Below are 12956 nucleotides of genomic sequence, written 5' to 3' on the forward strand. Positions count from 1 at the left end.
AAAAAAACGACATAGTATAGTAAGGCTATTTTCTTTAAAAACCGACATAGTATAGTAAGGCTTTTTTCTTTAAAAAAACGACATAGTATAGTAAGGCTTTTTTCTTTAAAAAACGACATAGTATAGTAAGGCTTTTAAAAAAAAAACGACATAGTATAGTAAGGCTATTTTCTTTAAAAAACGACATAGTATGGTAAGGCTTTTTTCTTTAAAAAAACGACATAGTATAGTAAGGCTTTTTTCTTTAAAAAAACGACATAGTATAGTAAGGCTTTTTTCTTTAAAAAAACGACATAGTATAGTAAGGCTTTTTTCTTAAAAACCGACATAGTATAGTAAGGCTTTTTTCTTAAAAAACGACATAGTATAGTAAGGCTTTTTTCTTAAAAAACGACATAGTATAGTAAGGCTTTTTTCTTAAAAAACGACATAGTATAGTAAGGCTTTTTTCTTAAAAAACGACATAGTATAGTAAGGCTTTTTTCTTTAAAAAACGACATAGTATAGTAAGGCTTTTTAAAAAAAAAAACGACATAGTATAGTAAGGCTATTTTCTTTAAAAAACGACATAGTATAGTAAGGCTTTTTTCTTTAAAAAAACGACATAGTATAGTAAGGCTTTTTTCTTAAAAACCGACATAGTATAGTAAGGCTTTTTTCTTTAAAAAAACGACATAGTATAGTAAGGCTTTTTTCTTTAAAAAACGACATAGTATAGTAAGGCTTTTTAAAAAAAAAAACGACATGGTAAAGTAAGGCTATTTTCTTAAAAACCGACATAGTATAGTAAGGCTTTTTTCTTTACAAAAACGACATAGTATAGTAAGGCTTTTTTCTTTAAAAAAACGACATAGTATAGTAAGGCTTTTTTCTTTAAAAAACGACATAGTATAGTAAGGCTTTTTAAAAAAAAAAAACGACATAGTATAGTAAGGCTATTTTCTTTAAAAACCGACATAGTATAGTAAGGCTTTTTTCTTTAAAAAAACGACATAGTATAGTAAGGCTTTTTTCTTTAAAAAACGACATAGTATAGTAAGGCTTTTTAAAAAAAAACGACATAGTATAGTAAGGCTATTTTCTTTAAAAAACGACATAGTATAGTAAGGCTTTTTTCTTTAAAAAAACGACATAGTATATCAAGGCTTTTTTCTTAAAAAACGACATAGTATAGTAAGGCTTTTTTCTTAAAAAACGACATAGTATAGTAAGGCTTTTTTCTTAAAAAACGACATAGTATAGTAAGGCTTTTTTCTTAGAAAAAACGACATAGTATAGTAAGGCTTTTTTCTTTAAAAAACGACATAGTATAGTAAGGCTTTTTAAAAAAAAACCCGACTTGGTATAGTAAGGCTATTTTCTTAAAAACCGACATAGTATAGTAAGGCTTTTTTCTTTACAAAAACGACATAGTATAGTAAGGCTTTTTTCTTTAAAAAACGACATAGTATAGTAAGGCTTTTAAAAAAAAAAAACGACATAGTATAGTAAGGCTATTTTCTTTAAAAACCGACATAGTATAGTAAGGCTTTTTTCTTTAAAAAAACGACATAGTATAGTAAGGCTTTTTTCTTTAAAAAACGACATAGTATAGTAAGGCTTTTTAAAAAAAAACGACATAGTATAGTAAGGCTATTTTCTTTAAAAAACGACATAGTATAGTAAGGCTTTTTTCTTTAAAAAAACGACATAGTATATCAAGGCTTTTTTCTTAAAAAACGACATAGTATAGTAAGGCTTTTTTCTTAAAAAACGACATAGTATAGTCAGGCTTTTTTCTTAAAAAACGACATAGTAAAGTAAGGCTTTTTTCTTAGAAAAAACGACATAGTATAGTAAGGCTTTTTTCTTTAAAAAACGACATAGTATAGTAAGGCTTTTTAAAAAAAAAACCCGACTTGGTATAGTAAGGCTATTTTCTTAAAAACCGACATAGTATAGTAAGGCTTTTTTCTTTACAAAAACGACATAGTATAGTAAGGCTTTTTTCTTTAAAAAAACGACATAGTATAGTAAGGCTTTTTTCTTTAAAAAACGACATAGTATAGTAAGGCTTTTTTCTTTAAAAAAACGACATAGTATAGTAAGGCTTTTTTCTTTAAAAAAACGACATAGTATAGTAAGGCTTTTTTCTTTAAAAAACGACATAGTATAGTAAGGCTTTTAAAAAAAAAAAACGACATAGTATAGTAAGGCTTTTTTCTTTAAAAAACGACATAGTATGGTAAGGCTTTTTTCTTTAAAAAAACGACATAGTATAGTAAGGCTTTTTTCTTTAAAAAAACGACATAGTATAGTAAGGCTTTTTTCTTTAAAAAAACGACATAGTATAGTAAGGCTTTTTTCTTAAAAACCGACATAGTATAGTAAGGCTTTTTTCTTAAAAAACGACATAGTATAGTAAGGCTTTTTTCTTAAAAAACGACATAGTATAGTAAGGCTTTTTTCTTAAAAAACGACATAGTATAGTAAGGCTTTTTTCTTAAAAAACGACATAGTATAGTAAGGCTTTTTTCTTAGAAAAAACGACATAGTATAGTAAGGCTTTTTTCTTTAAAAAACGACATAGTATAGTAAGGCTTTTTTCTTTAAAAAAACGACATAGTATAGTAAGGCTTTTTTCTTAAAAACCGACATAGTAAGGCTTTTTTCTTTAAAAAAACGACATAGTATAGTAAGGCTTTTTTCTTTAAAAAACGACATAGTATAGTAAGGCTTTTTTCTTTAAAAAAACGACATAGTATAGTAAGGCTTTTTTCTTAAAAAACGACATAGTATAGTAAGGCTTTTTTCTTAAAAAACGACATAGTATAGTAAGGCTTTTTTCTTAAAAAACGACATAGTATAGTAAGGCTTTTTTCTTAGAAAAAACGACATAGTATAGTAAGGCTTTTTTCTTTAAAAAAACGACATAGTATAGTAAGGCTTTTTTCTTTAAAAAAACGACATAGTATAGTAAGGCTTTTTTCTTTAAAAAAACGACATAGTATAGTAAGGCTTTTTTCTTTAAAAAACGACATAGTATAGTAAGGCTTTTTTCTTAAAAAACGACATAGTATAGTAAGGCTTTTTTCTTAGAAAAAACGACATAGTATAGTAAGGCTTTTTTCTTTAAAAAACGACATAGTATAGTAAGGCTTTTTAAAAAAAAAACCCGACATGGTATAGTAAGGCTATTTTCTTAAAAACCGACATAGTATAGTAAGGCTTTTTTCTTTACAAAAACGACATAGTATAGTAAGGCTTTTTTCTTAGAAAAAAGGACATAGTATAGTAAGGCTTTTTTCTTTAAAAAACAACATAGTATAGTAAGGCTTTTTTCTTTAAAAAAACGACATAGTATAGTAAGTCTTTTTTCTTTAAAAAACGACATAGTATAGTAAGGCTTTTAAAAAAAAAAAACGACATAGTATAGTAAGGCTATTTTCTTTAAAAACCGACATAGTATAGTAAGGCTTTTTTCTTTAAAAAAACGACGTAGTATAGTAAGGCTTTTTTCTTAAAAAACGACATAGTATAGTAAGGCTTTTTTCTTAAAAAACGACATAGTATCGTAAGGCTTTTTTCTTTAAAAAACGACATAGTATAGTAAGGCTTTTAAAAAAAAAAAACCGACATGGTATAGTAAGGCTATTTTCTTAAAAACCGACATAGTATAGTAAGGCTTTTTTCTTTACAAAAACGACATAGTATAGTAAGGCTTTTTTCTTTAAAAAAACGACATAGTATAGTAAGGCTTTTTTCTTTAAAAAACGACATAGTATAGTAAGGCTTTTAAAAAAAAAAAAAACGACATAGTATAGTAAGGCTATTTTCTTTAAAAACCGACATAGTATAGTAAGGCTTTTTTCTTTAAAAAAACGACATAGTATAGTAAGGCTTTTTTCTTTAAAAAACGACATAGTCTAGTAAGGCTTTTAAAAAAAAAAACGACATGGTATAGTAAGGCTATTTTCTTAAAAACCGACATAGTATAGTAAGGCTATTTTCTTTAAAAACCGACATAGTATAGTAAGGCTTTTTTCTTTAAAAAAACGACATAGTATAGTAAGGCTTTTTTCTTTAAAAAACGACATAGTATAGTAAGGCTTTTTAAAAAAAAAACCGACATGGTATAGTAAGGCTATTTTCTTAAAAACCGACATAGTATAGTAAGGCTTTTTTCTTTACAAAAACGACATAGTATAGTAAGGCTTTTTTCTTTAAAAAAACGACATAGTATAGTAAGGCTTTTTTCTTTAAAAAACGACATAGTATAGTAAGGCTATTTTCTTTAAAAACCGACATAGTATAGTAAGGCTTTTTTCTTTAAAAAAACGACATAGTATAGTAAGGCTTTTTTCTTTAAAAAACGACATAGTATAGTAAGGCTTTTAAAAAAAAAAAACGACATAGTATAGTAAGGCTATTTTCTTTAAAAACCGACATAGTATAGTAAGGCTTTTTTCTTTAAAAAAACGACATAGTATATCAAGGCTTTTTTCTTAAAAAACGACATAGTATAGTAAGGCTTTTTTCTTAAAAAACGACATAGTATAGTAAGGCTTTTTTCTTAAAAAACGACATAGTATAGTAAGGCTTTTTTCTTAGAAAAAACGACATAGTATAGTAAGGCTTTTTTCTTTAAAAAACGACATAGTATAGTAAGGCTTTTTTAAAAAAAAACCCGACATGGTATAGTAAGGCTATTTTCTTAAAAACCGACATAGTATAGTAAGGCTTTTTTCTTTACAAAAACGACATAGTATAGTAAGGCTTTTTTCTTTAAAAAAACGACATGGTATAGTAAGGCTTTTTAAAAAAAAAAAACGACATAGTATAGTAAGGCTATTTTCTTTAAAAACCGACATAGTATAGTAAGGCTTTTTTCTTTAAAAAAACGACATAGTATAGTAAGGCTTTTTTCTTTAAAAAACGACATAGTATAGTAAGGCTATTTTCTTTAAAAACCGACATAGTATAGTAAGGCTTTTTTCTTTAAAAAAACGACATAGTATAGTAAGGCTTTTTTCTTAAAAAACGACATAGTATAGTAAGGCTTTTTTCTTAAAAAACGACATAGTATAGTAAGGCTTTTTTCTTAAAAAACGACATAGTATAGTAAGGCTTTTTTCTTAGAAAAAACGACATAGTATAGTAAGGCTTTTTTCTTTAAAAAACGACATAGTATAGTAAGGCTTTTTTAAAAAAAAACCCGACATGGTATAGTAAGGCTATTTTCTTAAAAACCGACATAGTATAGTAAGGCTTTTTTCTTTACAAAAACGACATAGTATAGTAAGGCTTTTTTCTTTAAAAAACCGACATAGTATAGTAAGGCTTTTTTCTTTAAAAAACGACATAGTATAGTAAGGCTATTTTCTTTAAAAACCGACATAGTATAGTAAGGCTTTTTTCTTTAAAAAAACGACATAGTATAGTAAGGCTTTTTTCTTTAAAAAACGACATAGTATAGTAAGGCTTTTTAAAAAAAAAAACGACATAGTATAGTAAGGCTATTTTCTTTAAAAACCGACATAGTATAGTAAGGCTTTTTTCTTTAAAAAAACGACATAGTATATCAAGGCTTTTTTCTTAAAAAACGACATAGTATAGTAAGGCTTTTTTCTTAAAAAACGACATAGTATAGTAAGGCTTTTTTCTTAAAAAACGACATAGTATAGTAAGGCTTTTTTCTTAGAAAAAACGACATAGTATAGTAAGGCTTTTTTCTTTAAAAAACGACATAGTATAGTAAGGCTTTTTTAAAAAAAACCCGACATGGTATAGTAAGGCTATTTTCTTAAAAACCGACATAGTATAGTAAGGCTTTTTTCTTTACAAAAACGACATAGTATAGTAAGGCTTTTTTCTTTAAAAAAACGACATGGTATAGTAAGGCTTTTTAAAAAAAAAAAACGACATAGTATAGTAAGGCTATTTTCTTTAAAAACCGACATAGTATAGTAAGGCTTTTTTCTTTAAAAAAACGACATAGTATAGTAAGGCTTTTTTCTTTAAAAAACGACATAGTATAGTAAGGCTATTTTCTTTAAAAACCGACATAGTATAGTAAGGCTTTTTTCTTTAAAAAAACGACATAGTATAGTAAGGCTTTTTTCTTAAAAAACGACATAGTATAGTAAGGCTTTTTTCTTAAAAAACGACATAGTATAGTAAGGCTTTTTTCTTAAAAAACGACATAGTATAGTAAGGCTTTTTTCTTAGAAAAAACGACATAGTATAGTAAGGCTTTTTTCTTTAAAAAACGACATAGTATAGTAAGGCTTTTTTAAAAAAAAATCCGACATGGTATAGTAAGGCTATTTTCTTAAAAACCGACATAGTATAGTAAGGCTTTTTTCTTTACAAAAACGACATAGTATAGTAAGGCTTTTTTCTTTAAAAAACCGACATAGTATAGTAAGGCTTTTTTCTTTAAAAAACGACATAGTATAGTAAGGCTATTTTCTTTAAAAACCGACATAGTATAGTAAGGCTTTTTTCTTTAAAAAAACGACATAGTATAGTAAGGCTTTTTTCTTTAAAAAACGACATAGTATAGTAAGGCTTTTTAAAAAAAAAAACGACATAGTATAGTAAGGCTATTTTCTTTAAAAACCGACATAGTATAGTAAGGCTTTTTTCTTTAAAAAAACGACATAGTATATCAAGGCTTTTTTCTTAAAAAACGACATAGTATAGTAAGGCTTTTTTCTTAAAAAACGACATAGTATAGTAAGGCTTTTTTCTTAAAAAACGACATAGTATAGTAAGGCTTTTTTCTTAGAAAAAACGACATAGTATAGTAAGGCTTTTTTCTTTAAAAAACGACATAGTATAGTAAGGCTTTTTTAAAAAAAACCCGACATGGTATAGTAAGGCTATTTTCTTAAAAACCGACATAGTATAGTAAGGCTTTTTTCTTTACAAAAACGACATAGTATAGTAAGGCTTTTTTCTTTAAAAAACGACATAGTATAGTAAGGCTTTTTAAAAAAAAAAAACGACATGGTATAGTAAGGCTATTTTCTTAAAAACCGACATAGTATAGTAAGGCTTTTTTCTTTACAAAAACGACATAGTATAGTAAGGCTTTTTTCTTTAAAAAAACTACATAGTATAGTAAGGCTTTTTTCTTAAAAAACGACATAGTATAGTAAGGCTTTTTTCTTAAAAAACGACATAGTATAGTAAGGCTTTTTTCTTAGAAAAAACGACATAGTATAGTAAGGCTTTTTTCTTTAAAAAACGACATAGTATAGTAAGGCTTTTTAAAAAAAAAACCGACATGGTATAGTAAGGCTATTTTCTTAAAAACCGACATAGTATAGTAAGGCTTTTTTCTTTACAAAAACGACATAGTATAGTAAGGCTTTTTTCTTTAAAAAACGACATAGTATAGTAAGGCTTTTTAAAAAAAAAAACGACATGGTATAGTAAGGCTATTTTCTTAAAAACCGACATAGTATAGTAAGGCTTTTTTCTTTACAAAAACGACATAGTATAGTAAGGCTTTTTTCTTTAAAAAAACGACATAGTATAGTAAGGCTTTTTTCTTAAAAAACGACATAGTATAGTAAGGCTTTTTTCTTTAAAAAAACGACATAGTATAGTAAGGCTTTTTTCTTTAAAAAACGACATAGTATAGTAAGGCTTTTTAAAAAAAAAAACGACATAGTATAGTAAGGCTATTTTCTTTAAAAACCGACATAGTATAGTAAGGCTTTTTTCTTTAAAAAAACGACATAGTATATCAAGGCTTTTTTCTTAAAAAACGACATAGTATAGTAAGGCTTTTTTCTTAAAAAACGACATAGTATAGTAAGGCTTTTTTCTTAAAAAACGACATAGTATAGTAAGGCTTTTTTCTTAGAAAAAACGACATAGTATAGTAAGGCTTTTTTCTTAGAAAAAACGACATAGTATAGTAAGGCTTTTTTCTTTAAAAAACGACATAGTATAGTAAGGCTTTTTTAAAAAAAAACCGACATGGTATAGTAAGGCTATTTTCTTAAAAACCGACATAGTATAGTAAGGCTTTTTTCTTTACAAAAACGACATAGTATAGTAAGGCTTTTTTCTTTAAAAAACGACATAGTATAGTAAGGCTTTTTAAAAAAAAAAAACGACATAGTATAGTAAGGCTATTTTCTTTAAAAACCGACATAGTATAGTAAGGCTTTTTTCTTTAAAAAAACGACATAGTATAGTAAGGCTTTTTTCTTTAAAAAACGACATAGTATAGTAAGGCTATTTTCTTTAAAAACCGACATAGTATAGTAAGGCTTTTTTCTTTAAAAAAACGACATAGTATAGTAAGGCTTTTTTCTTTAAAAAACGACATAGTATAGTAAGGCTATTTTCTTTAAAAACCGACATAGTATAGTAAGGCTTTTTTCTTTAAAAAAACGACATAGTATAGTAAGGCTTTTTTCTTAAAAAACGACATAGTATAGTAAGGCTTTTTTCTTAAAAAACGACATAGTATAGTAAGGCTTTTTTCTTAAAAAACGACATAGTATAGTAAGGCTTTTTTCTTAGAAAAAACGACATAGTATAGTAAGGCTTTTTTCTTTAAAAAACGACATAGTATAGTAAGGCTTTTTTAAAAAAAAACCCGACATGGTATAGTAAGGCTATTTTCTTAAAAACCGACATAGTATAGTAAGGCTTTTTTCTTTACAAAAACGACATAGTATAGTAAGGCTTTTTTCTTTAAAAAAACGACATAGTATAGTAAGGCTTTTTTCTTTAAAAAACGACATAGTATAGTAAGGCTATTTTCTTTAAAAACCGACATAGTATAGTAAGGCTTTTTTCTTTAAAAAAACGACATAGTATAGTAAGGCTTTTTTCTTTAAAAAACGACATAGTATAGTAAGGCTTTTTAAAAAAAAAAACGACATAGTATAGTAAGGCTATTTTCTTTAAAAACCGACATAGTATAGTAAGGCTTTTTTCTTTAAAAAAACGACATAGTATATCAAGGCTTTTTTCTTAAAAAACGACATAGTATAGTAAGGCTTTTTTCTTAAAAAACGACATAGTATAGTAAGGCTTTTTTCTTAAAAAACGACATAGTATAGTAAGGCTTTTTTCTTAGAAAAAACGACATAGTATAGTAAGGCTTTTTTCTTTAAAAAACGACATAGTATAGTAAGGCTTTTTTAAAAAAAACCCGACATGGTATAGTAAGGCTATTTTCTTAAAAACCGACATAGTATAGTAAGGCTTTTTTCTTTACAAAAACGACATAGTATAGTAAGGCTTTTTTCTTTAAAAAACGACATAGTATAGTAAGGCTTTTTAAAAAAAAAAACGACATAGTATAGTAAGGCTATTTTCTTTACAAAAACGACATAGTATAGTAAGGCTTTTTTCTTTAAAAAAACGACATAGTATAGTAAGGCTTTTTTCTTAAAAAACGACATAGTATAGTAAGGCTTTTTTCTTTAAAAAAACGACATAGTATAGTAAGGCTTTTTTCTTTAAAAAACGACATAGTATAGTAAGGCTTTTTAAAAAAAAAAAACGACATAGTATAGTAAGGCTATTTTCTTTAAAAACCGACATAGTATAGTAAGGCTTTTTTCTTTAAAAAAACGACATAGTATATCAAGGCTTTTTTCTTAAAAAACGACATAGTATAGTAAGGCTTTTTTCTTAAAAAACGACATAGTATAGTAAGGCTTTTTTCTTAAAAAACGACATAGTATAGTAAGGCTTTTTTCTTAGAAAAAACGACATAGTATAGTAAGGCTTTTTTCTTAGAAAAAACGACATAGTATAGTAAGGCTTTTTTCTTTAAAAAACGACATAGTATAGTAAGGCTTTTTTAAAAAAAAACCGACATGGTATAGTAAGGCTATTTTCTTAAAAACCGACATAGTATAGTAAGGCTTTTTTCTTTACAAAAACGACATAGTATAGTAAGGCTTTTTTCTTTAAAAAACGACATAGTATAGTAAGGCTTTTTAAAAAAAAAAAACGACATAGTATAGTAAGGCTATTTTCTTTAAAAACCGACATAGTATAGTAAGGCTTTTTTCTTTAAAAAAACGACATAGTATAGTAAGGCTTTTTTCTTTAAAAAACGACATAGTATAGTAAGGCTATTTTCTTTAAAAACCGACATAGTATAGTAAGGCTTTTTTCTTTAAAAAAACGACATAGTATAGTAAGGCTTTTTTCTTTAAAAAACGACATAGTATAGTAAGGCTATTTTCTTTAAAAACCGACATAGTATAGTAAGGCTTTTTTCTTTAAAAAAACGACATAGTATAGTAAGGCTTTTTTCTTAAAAAACGACATAGTATAGTAAGGCTTTTTTCTTAAAAAACGACATAGTATAGTAAGGCTTTTTTCTTAAAAAACGACATAGTATAGTAAGGCTTTTTTCTTAGAAAAAACGACATAGTATAGTAAGGCTTTTTTCTTTAAAAAACGACATAGTATAGTAAGGCTTTTTTAAAAAAAAACCCGACATGGTATAGTAAGGCTATTTTCTTAAAAACCGACATAGTATAGTAAGGCTTTTTTCTTTACAAAAACGACATAGTATAGTAAGGCTTTTTTCTTTAAAAAAACGACATAGTATAGTAAGGCTTTTTTCTTTAAAAAACGACATAGTATAGTAAGGCTATTTTCTTTAAAAACCGACATAGTATAGTAAGGCTTTTTTCTTTAAAAAAACGACATAGTATAGTAAGGCTTTTTTCTTTAAAAAACGACATAGTATAGTAAGGCTTTTTAAAAAAAAAAACGACATAGTATAGTAAGGCTATTTTCTTTAAAAACCGACATAGTATAGTAAGGCTTTTTTCTTTAAAAAAACGACATAGTATATCAAGGCTTTTTTCTTAAAAAACGACATAGTATAGTAAGGCTTTTTTCTTAAAAAACGACATAGTATAGTAAGGCTTTTTTCTTAAAAAACGACATAGTATAGTAAGGCTTTTTTCTTAGAAAAAACGACATAGTATAGTAAGGCTTTTTTCTTTAAAAAACGACATAGTATAGTAAGGCTTTTTTAAAAAAAACCCGACATGGTATAGTAAGGCTATTTTCTTAAAAACCGACATAGTATAGTAAGGCTTTTTTCTTTACAAAAACGACATAGTATAGTAAGGCTTTTTTCTTTAAAAAACGACATAGTATAGTAAGGCTTTTTAAAAAAAAAACGACATAGTATAGTAAGGCTATTTTCTTTAAAAACCGACATAGTATAGTAAGGCTTTTTTCTTTAAAAAAACGACATAGTATAGTAAGGCTTTTTTCTTTAAAAAACGACATAGTATAGTAAGGCTTTTTAAAAAAAAAAAACGACATAGTATAGTAAGGCTATTTTCTTTAAAAACCGACATAGTATAGTAAGGCTTTTTTCTTTAAAAAAACGACATAGTATAGTAAGGCTTTTTTCTTTAAAAAACGACATAGTATAGTAAGGCTATTTTCTTTAAAAACCGACATAGTATAGTAAGGCTTTTTTCTTTAAAAAAACGACATAGTATAGTAAGGCTTTTTTCTTTAAAAAACGACATAGTATAGTAAGGCTATTTTCTTTAAAAACCGACATAGTATAGTAAGGCTTTTTTCTTTAAAAAAACGACATAGTATAGTAAGGCTTTTTTCTTAAAAAACGACATAGTATAGTAAGGCTTTTTTCTTAAAAAACGACATAGTATAGTAAGGCTTTTTTCTTAAAAAACGACATAGTATAGTAAGGCTTTTTTCTTAGAAAAAACGACATAGTATAGTAAGGCTTTTTTCTTTAAAAAACGACATAGTATAGTAAGGCTTTTTTAAAAAAAAACCCGACATGGTATAGTAAGGCTATTTTCTTAAAAACCGACATAGTATAGTAAGGCTTTTTTCTTTACAAAAACGACATAGTATAGTAAGGCTTTTTTCTTTAAAAAAACGACATAGTATAGTAAGGCTTTTTTCTTTAAAAAACGACATAGTATAGTAAGGCTATTTTCTTTAAAAACCGACATAGTATAGTAAGGCTTTTTTCTTTAAAAAAACGACATAGTATAGTAAGGCTTTTTTCTTTAAAAAACGACATAGTATAGTAAGGCTTTTTAAAAAAAAAAACGACATAGTATAGTAAGGCTATTTTCTTTAAAAACCGACATAGTATAGTAAGGCTTTTTTCTTTAAAAAAACGACATAGTATATCAAGGCTTTTTTCTTAAAAAACGACATAGTATAGTAAGGCTTTTTTCTTAAAAAACGACATAGTATAGTAAGGCTTTTTTCTTAAAAAACGACATAGTATAGTAAGGCTTTTTTCTTAGAAAAAACGACATAGTATAGTAAGGCTTTTTTCTTTAAAAAACGACATAGTATAGTAAGGCTTTTTTCTTAAAAAACGACATAGTATAGTAAGGCTTTTTTCTTAAAAAACGACATAGTATAGTAAGGCTTTTTTCTTAAAAAACGACATAGTATAGTAAGGCTTTTTTCTTAGAAAAAACGACATAGTATAGTAAGGCTTTTTTCTTTAAAAAACGACATAGTATAGTAAGGCTTTTTTAAAAAAAAAACCGACATGGTATAGTAAGGCTATTTTCTTAAAAACCGACATAGTATAGTAAGGCTTTTTTCTTTACAAAAACGACATAGTATAGTAAGGCTTTTTTCTTTAAAAAAACGACATAGTATAGTAAGGCTTTTTTCTTTAAAAAACGACATAGTATAGTAAGGCTTTTTAAAAAAAAAAACGACATAGTATAGTAAGGCTATTTTCTTTAAAAACCGACATAGTATAGTAAGGCTTTTTTCTTTAAAAAAACGACATAGTATAGTAAGGCTTTTTTCTTTAAAAAACGACATAGTATAGTAAGGCTTTTTAATAAAAAAAAACGACATAGTATAGTAAGGCTATTTTCTTTAAAAACCGACATAGTATAGTAAGGCTTTTTTCTTTAAAAAAACGACATAGTATAGTAAGGCTTTTTTCTTAAAAAACG

The 12956-nt window shown here is 26.6% G+C and overlaps 1 protein-coding gene across 2 annotated transcripts in view; it reads left to right on the forward strand.

The window, feature by feature from the left end:
* Positions 1–12956, forward strand: part of prr5l (proline rich 5 like) — a 31507-nt gene that overhangs the window by 17265 nt on the left and 1286 nt on the right. The gene's annotated exons all lie outside the window — the stretch shown is intronic.

This window comes from Stigmatopora argus, chromosome 3, assembly GCF_051989625.1.
Source record: "Stigmatopora argus isolate UIUO_Sarg chromosome 3, RoL_Sarg_1.0, whole genome shotgun sequence".
In the NCBI taxonomy this organism is placed as follows: Eukaryota; Metazoa; Chordata; class Actinopteri; order Syngnathiformes; family Syngnathidae; genus Stigmatopora; species Stigmatopora argus.